This window comes from Phasianus colchicus, chromosome 2, assembly GCF_987193195.1.
Source record: "Phasianus colchicus chromosome 2, bPhaCol1.hap1.1, whole genome shotgun sequence".
Taxonomy (NCBI): Eukaryota; Metazoa; Chordata; class Aves; order Galliformes; family Phasianidae; genus Phasianus; species Phasianus colchicus.
The window spans coordinates 57,374,936-57,383,991 of record NC_143437.1 but is presented as its reverse complement, the minus strand read 5'-3'; positions in this window follow the sequence as shown (position 1 = coordinate 57,383,991).

Genomic DNA, 9,056 nt, shown 5'->3' with positions numbered 1-9,056 from the left:
TTCCCACCCCACCCCAAGAATGACTTGCCTAGACCACATGTAAAGATACAGAATCAAAGTTTAGTAAGCCTTATTACAACACAAAATTTTGTTGATTTCACAAAATGTCAGAGATATAAAATGTTATATATGATATATGATAAATGATATATATATATATATCACTCTTAAAGAGTACTCTTCTGGAAAATGTATTAGAGGGATAATAACAATAAGGAAAATATTATATAGATATTAAATGAGGATTATAACAGAAAACTACTAGGATCCCTTCACCACAACTGCTGATTAAAACGTAGGAGGATCTGTCACTCAAGACTCAGTTACAAGACATGAAAATCTTCAGGTCTTGCTGTTCTGAGTTTCATTACTGAATAGTGTCAAGAACCTCCTGTACTGATGCTATTGGCGTGAAAAATGTCACGATATCTTACTTTGTTTCTCTGAAAAGGGAAAAATATACATTTAAATATCACTACAGAGCAAAATCTTTAAGAAGCAAATAGCAAATGTATAGAACAAAAATCTGCTGAGGCAGATAAAGAAATACAACAATAGGTCTTTGAAAACCGATGAAAGCTGTAAGAGTATTTAGGAAAAGTATTACTTTCTAGTACAGTACTTATTCTATTTTTATACACATCCTTAGGCAACAATCAGTAGCAGGATTGTGGGAGAGTTAGTCATTTAGCCATTCATATACACACCTCCAAAAATATCACTGGATTTCCTTCATGCTAAACAGAATAAGTTAATGCTACACAAGCATTAGCAATACTGCTAATACCTAAATTATACAATTATACAAGTACATTTCCCAAGTGTAATATAAGAGAAAGAAAAAAAAAAAAAAAGTGAAATCAAGCAAAAATATAACAAAGCAGCCTGAAAAATCATAACAGTTTCACATCTGGAGTGAGGTCAACAGTGTGGGATATCAGCTGCTCCAAGTAGCCCATGTTCATTGTAAACATGCCTAAAGCTAAGAAGCTCCTGGTGCATCCTGGTCAAGGGTACAGTTAATTGTCACTCTGATCTCTATTGCATTTTATTCCATCTAGCTGATTTCTTCCATGACTAAATTAAAGTTCCTGTTCAGCCTAAGTTGTTAAAGAGAAGAATATGCTGCTAATTATTTTGGAAGCAACTGAAAAACACCTGAAAGACAATGCGGTCATTAGTTGCAGCCAACATGAGTTTATGAGGGGAAAGTCCTGTTAAACTAACCTACTCTCCTTTTATCAAAATGTTACCCATCTAGTCCACAAAGGGAAGCCTGTTGATGTAATCTTTTAGAATTTCAGCAAGGCTTTCAACACTGTTTCTCACACAGTATCCTTCTGGAGAAAACATCCAGAACACAGTTAGAAAAAACATAACGTAATGAGTGAACTCAAAGAGTTCTGGTAAATGGGATTACATCAGGCTGCTGGCCAGCCACTAGCAGAGTTGTAGGGCTCAATTTTAGGGCCAATTCTCTTCAACGTTTTCATTAATGACTTGAATATACAACTTCAAGGTATACTAAGTAAGCTTGTGGAAAATTATTAATTGTAAATAAATGACTCCCTCTAGGGCAGAGAGGCCTTCATGAATGAGAGGGTTGGGCAATCACCAATCACTCGAAGTTTAATGGGAGTAAGTGCCAGATTCTGCATCTGGGACACAGCAACTCTGAATGTAGGTACAGACTGGGGGTGAGAGGCTGGAGAACAGTCCTGGAGGAGCCAATCTAGTGACTCTGGTTGACAAGAAGTTGTATCTGAAATAGCAGTGTGCAGCCGAAGTGCCAGCCGTACACTGGAGTGCATCAGGCCCAGCACCGACAGCCTGGCAGGGGGAGGGATTTGTCCCACACTGCTGTCCCACCTCAAGCCGTGTGTATAAGAAAAAGAAAATAAAAGTATTACAGAGCATTCAAAGGAAGGCAGCCAACATGCTAAAGAGTCTGGAGTACAAGACATGAGGAGCAGTTGAGATCTCCTGGTTTGCTCAGCTCAGAGCAAAGGAGGCCAAAGGGAGACCTCATGGCAGCCTGCAGCTCCTCAGGAGGGAAGCACAGGGGCAGTGCTGTGTGCTCTGGTGACAGTAACAGGGCCTGAAGGAACAGCATTGAGCTGTGTCAGGGGAGAGGCAGCTGGGTGTTAGGAAAAGGCTCTTCACCAAAGGGCGGTGGGCTGCCCAGGACAGTGGGCATGGCCCCAAGTGTCGGAGTTCAGTGCTTTCAGACATAGGATTTGAATTTTGGATGGTTCTGTGCGGAGCCAGGGGTTGGACTCAATGATCCCTGTGGGTCTCTTCCAACTCCGGATATTTTACAAAACACTGTATTGCAATTGCTTACTGCATTGAGCAGTATCTATATATTTAAACTACACCTTGTTGACAGAGTTGCTTGCTTGTCCTTTACGAAGCCTTAATCTTTTATCTTAATCTAGCAAAGTCCTGGAGTACAATTCTAACATTTATTTTGAACCCTTGGGTGAGCACAATTAAAAAGATTTATTAAATGTTTTGGTATAGAATCCACATGAATCACTTCTCTCTAACAATATTTAAGCTGAATTATTTAATCAAATATCTTCTCCAGATTTTCATGAAATGGTCCTATAATTGTATTTGAAATTGCCTAGGTATTGAAAAGCCAGATTGTGAAATGTCTTGAGAACAATTGCTTTTGTTGCATTTTGAAGTTTTTTGCTATGGATATATAAAAAAGTAATAATGAAAACTAATCAGAATTGCACAGTTTTCCAGAGCATTTGAATAAATGCACACAACCAGAGTATCTAAAACCTGACTACTTTTACAATACGCCCTTGGAGCCTAAGCTTTTCTGCATGACAAAGGCTGTTTAATTAGTGCATGTTTAATCAATGGAAGTGATAGCTGTGCACAAGCTAGGCTGATCTGAAAGCAGTATTAATTATTCCCTAGCATAAGTTCTGATTGGTATCTGAAAAAATACAGCTCTTGCTGGAAGTTATATTGCGTTCAAAAATATTATATTTGCAGTTTTAAGAATTAAATACGCTTGCAATTAAAAATCCCACAGTACTGATCTAGCGCCCAACAAATCATGGAGATCTAAGTCAAAATGAAATTGAAATAATACCCTTTCTTCAACCCAAAGAAGTCCTGCAACTAATATCACGGCATCAGGAATACCTCTAAGATTCTATAGAGCTTCTTCTTACATACTTTTCGTGTATATCCATGAAGACATCTCCTTAAACTTGCTGCCTTCTTGACAGTCTCCTTACTTACGCACAGTGCTGTGGTAGTGTTCTTAAGTTATTAGATTGGATGAGGTTCTCTTTTTTAAAGACAGTTTGTTTTTTGAAGAAAAACGTAAGACTGTTATCTGCTGTTTTTCAGGCTCATGTGGGATGCAATTAAGAACACCTATGTGTATATAAGAAATCAACATCTTGGCTACTGTTGTATTATATTATCTAAATTATCCAGAGCCAAAACGAGAAGGAATTTCAGTTAACCAAGCACGATGACAACAGATGGCAGCAGTCTAAACTGAGAACAGCACCAAAAATACGTCACTCAGAAAGTGAGAAAAAAATTACTGAGAGGTTTTATGATTTGTTTTGTTATTTTAAAATCACAGTACATCCTAACTCAGTTAACTCAGTAGAACAGCTCACAGACTGGGGCATTTTCACTTCTGTAGTGTCCAAATCTCTTATTTTTCTGGAGTTTTTAAGATTTCTTCTACAAATTACAGATTGAGATGCTAATTGGAAAACAGTTAAAGAAACACACTGATAGATTAATAGAAGACAATAAATGTGCTGATCTTCAATTAAGTCTGGAAACTTTCTGTACTAACTTCTAATACTTAAGGTTTTTTGGCTTCTAGAACGTTATTTCAAAATTGATATGCTCATGTTAAATATTTACCAAATGTATGCTTGAGTGCCAGTAGTCATACAGAGAATAAACAACTTTATTTTATAACAGAATTACAGAAAGCAAAAATATCACTTAATACAACTTCAAGCTGCTATAAATCTAATTTGGCATTTTAACTATACACAGAGTCAAACAGCAAAACAAAGACAAAACAAAAACAACTCCAAAAACAAACAACACCCTCCCCCCCCCCCCCAAGAACTAAATAAAAATGAAATCCAAAATAATTAACAGGTTTTCTCTATGACAGTCTCAAAAGATGGTTCTTCTTATTACTTTATGAATGGAATCCACCTCATACTTTTACTCAGTGTCCTTAAAAACCTGTGTTAACCATTAGACAAAGTATCTGAAACACATACTTTCTCAATAACAAATGTCAGTTCTAACATGTAGGCAGTGAGGTTTAATAGAAAGCAAGCATTCTACACGTGTATTCAAATAATGGAAGTGTTGAAGTTTGGACACAGTAAGAAAAAAAAGCACTAAGGTTTTAAGCTGCCTAGATCTCTTGTTGGAAGAAGATATTTTGATATTCTTTCTCTCCCTATCTGGAATGTTGCAGACAGCAAAATGTCTACAAGAAGTTGAGCATTGGCACCAAAGTGCAAAGAGAACACAGTGCTGAGTCAAAGGAAATTTCTTCGTAACTCTTTCTCCTCTACAGATTGCCATACCATCTCTACCCCACAGAGAGGAGAATCTTAGAACAGAAGGAGTTACAGGAGATACCAGTATAAAATTTATCCAAAGAAATATATATTTTCAAATTTTAGTAAAGGTTGTATTTTTATTTAAAAAAACTTTGTTAAGTGAGACCATATATTTACCTGAATAATCTGGAAAAAAAAAAAAGAAAAAAATCTGTAAATTACTTCAGAAAGAGATTTCATTGAAATATTTGGGAAAAACCTACATCTAAATTAGTTAAGATCCCCTTTTCTGCACAATTACCACCTGCTCCAGTGAACAGTACTTTCCAGACCCCTTTTTTTGTTCACTTTCATATTCAAGAATCAGCTTCAGAAATGCAAATATTTGTGAAAAAGAAGATCATACCCTCTACAGTGTCATTAAAAAAACTAAGCTTGTTAAGAAGTGGTTATAAAAAAATAAACAAGAAAGCTTGTAAGAGATTATAGGCCAAAGATGTTAAAATTGAGTTTGGTATTGGCAACTCATTCTTAAAATTCTGGTCATCGTTGCTAGGCTTGGTGTATTCAGTTGAGCAGTGATGACTTGGAATGATCACAGTTCTTCAAGGTTATGATCATGGCCAGCATAATTTTTGTTTCTGGAAGAAAAAGGAGGAGGAAGATTACATAAGCATGCATAGCAGATGATGGGACACTTACACAGCATCAGATTCAATAAGTCATTTTTCCCATAAGTTATTTTGGGGGAGGCTTATTTCACAAAAATAGTATTACATGAACTGAAGTCTCCTTTGGCCCTAAGGTGGACAGCAACTCAGTTTCTGTCAGTGCTTTCCTTGTTTAGTATATTTTTCCCTCCTCAGAATTTTCATGGTGTTTTAACAGTCATCTATTGCACCCTTCATTTAAAATTTTAATCCAAAATCTAGTATAAAGAGAAATGAAGATATTTGCTCAATTAATAACCTTTGAGAGTACAACATCTTTCATTTCCATTAGAGAAAACAAGCCTACATAAAAAAAACACTTCAATAGTTTAGTCAGGGAAAAACTAAAAAAAAAATAACGTGGATTCATGGTGTGATTCAATTGCCTAAATATAGTTGTCTAAATGTATTTCCACATCTGGCCTTCGCTTGATGAAGAAGGGCATAAGTCTTCTGACAGTCTGTGCTGCAGACACATTTACAGCATTTCATGTGCTTGTGTCTGGGCAACTGAAGTATTCCTGAACGTTTAACTGAAAGGCATCATTCAGTCACAATGTCTGAAATACAAGAGTAATGTGGTGAAATGTCTTCAAACTAGTCCTTTTTTACTCCCAGATCAAAAAACTGTAATGCAACTGACAAACTTGGACAAAAACACCTGGCACTCTCTGATAATATTTCAAACACCATTGTACAAGGTATATATTTCTCAAAGAAGTGAAGCATACCCTCAGGACATATAAACAATTCTTTGAGTTTTTGTCCTCAATAAAACTTTTACCAAGTAGTAGAGTATTTGATTAAAGAACAGTCAAGTTTGCAGTTGGTCACTAATGCAGAAATATAACGCAAATCTGTGAAGACTACTTCTTCCTTCCATGATATAGTCCCTCCAAAAGAGATGCTATGATTACTTACATGGGACAGATTATGTTGAACACTGATTTGAAAGGCAATTTTGTGGATTGAGATAGTGTGAAAAATTTGGCACATTCTGAATAGATATAGCAAAAGAAGCAGTCCCCACTCCCAAGATTCTTAAATTCATGCTGAATAGAAGTATTGTGATTACAGTACATACTGTAATAACAAATTCTTACAAATCAAAATGATTTGTTCTGCTCTCTCAGTGCATTTTTCTACCTTAGATCCTTCTATGCAAATACTGAAAACAGGAGGATGGTTTTAGCATGTGAGTTCAGCGCTGCCCTGTACCAAGGGGGCAGAGAAGTTACCTAGAACAAAGACATTTTCCTTACTGCAAACTAACAGCTCTCAAAAATGGTGTGGATTTTTCCAAGCCTTTCTGGGTCATGTGTAACATTTCTATAATATTACTATCTCACAGTTGGTGCAGCTCCTTTTCTCTTGTGTTTTCAAAAGAAAGCTGGAGCACACATGCTCATTGTTTCCAGTGTCACTAAGCAATAAAGCTATGTGGCAAATCCTGGTGAACACCAAGAAAAGTTAGTGAAACAACATCCTGTACAGTTCCTCATTTAGTCACTTGTTCCCAAGCATACAAAATATCTCAACAAAACAACATACTCCTCTCCACTATCCCTCAGAAACCCCAAATCCCACAACACATGCACTAGACTTGTGGCCCTTCAGTCCATTCCTTTCCAGCCTGAATCACCTTTATTATATATAGCAAAAGACGACAAATGTTTGGAGAAACAGCAGTGTGTGTTTTAAGTTACTGACAGCTGGAATTGTCTGAGAACACTGCAACTTCTAAAGATATCTCTAGAAAGGTCAGAACTCTTCTATATCCACCAAACGACAACCCTTTGCTATTTCCAATTTTTAACAATTACATTCACCTAGCACTTCCAAATCTGACCTATACTGATTTTGGTTTGCGTAAGTTACAAGCAAAAATTATTCATTCCTTTTACAAATATATATTAACCTAACCAATACTGAAAATATTTTAAAGAGGGCAAAAAAAAAACCCAAACCAACCCTTCTCATTTGAGTACAATCTGTAGGAGGCCAGAAAAGGCAACTGGAACCCTCTCATTCAATACTGAAGGTCTGCATGCATGTGCAAAACCTGAAGCTCTCTTCTGGAGGACACAACCACTGTATAAATTACCAAGGTAATAAGAATCAAAACAACTTTAACTACTGGAAAAATACAAGACAAATTTCTCCTACCGTCTCACCCCACATTAACAGTTTTCCCACCTGAGAATAGCCAGCAACCCCTCTGCTCTGCTAGCTAAACCTGGAGATTAATCAGTAAAAACTGAGAGGTCTTCCCCAAAATAAAGGATTAAAATAGTGCTGTTTAATTTGGCTTATTTTTAAATCTCTCTCATTGTGATCTACTCCTTCCAAACCATATCTTTTCTTTGAAGTTGACTCTACAGCAAACACAGCCTATCAAGTTCAAAAACACTGAAGCTTCAGTTTTCAGGATATCCATCAGTGTGACAAAGCTGAAGAAACATGAAGCTTTATAATGCAAAGCTGATACTGAGCTTCACAGCATTTGCTTTTTACCAGAGAAACAGCAGATTTTATTCAGTTGCTCATTGTGATCTTCCTCTTGAATACTTCAAGTGCAGCTTTTTTTTTTTTCTTCCCAACACTTTATTATTAGTGACAAAAAAATTGATTTCTTTTGCATCTATAAAATTTGAGCATTTTTGTGGCACTGTGAGTTCTGCTGATTAACAAAGCAAATTTTCTGTAAGGAAAACTACTACAGATTTGACAGATTTGACTGTCACAGATTTTTGGAAATAGCTCAGGGTGACTGGTCTATCCAGGCCTGGGTTATGTTGCTCAAGTAGAAAAAAATTGAGATAGTATCTCATGTTAATTTTTCTTAAATAAATATTTTAGTATAATAAAACTTACAGAACATCCAACAAAAGTACAGTTATTGGTATATGACAAGCATTACACTCATCAGTAAAGAAAACTACCTTCTATTTATTAACTTCATTCATACTTAGATACAGTGAAAACCAGCTGTCTTAACTAAGACGTTTTAATTCATCTAAAGATATGTTAAACTATCCTTACATGAAAAGCCTACACTAGGAAATTGGTGGTAAGTAGGTCATCTATGACAAAAAAAGAATCATTTTCCTTGTTTAAGCTTAGCTTTTAGTTTTAAATCAGTGAATGACTGCAAATACAATAGATTTTTGAATTTCACTAAGAATGGGATATGTTTTGACCTTTTCCAACAGAAAAAAAAATGTCCAGACCAAAATTAAACAGTTCTGAAACTAAAGAATGTAAAATAGTTTTCCAGCTGAAACGAGAGCCTACTGAATCAGCATCTCTTCAAATTTTTCTTTGAACTGACAAAGGATTTAAAAATTTCAGTAGTCAAAGCATCTACCTTCTCATCTGAGAAAATAACACAAGGCAAATATTTCAATGTGGTTAAGATGGAGAATAAGCTGAATTGAAGTGTCTGAGCAGGCCCTCTCCCTACTGATAACTGCAGTCTTCCTTCTAAATAAGCAAAAGGTAAGGCGAGGACTTCAATTGCACACTTCCATTGTAGTGTAAACAGAAAATCATCACTTAATCTTCGCACTTTGCAGAAGTAGCCCAAAGTCCCTTTAATGTGAAAAACACATCTTGAGCAAGCATCGTAGGTAATACCACAAAAGCACTATGAGAAACCCAGGAGACACTTAAAGGCAGATGTGAATTTAATGTCAGATTAGACTTGAAAATAAAACGTACATTAACTGTCTTCTACTAATGCCCATTTAAATTCAGCATTTCATAA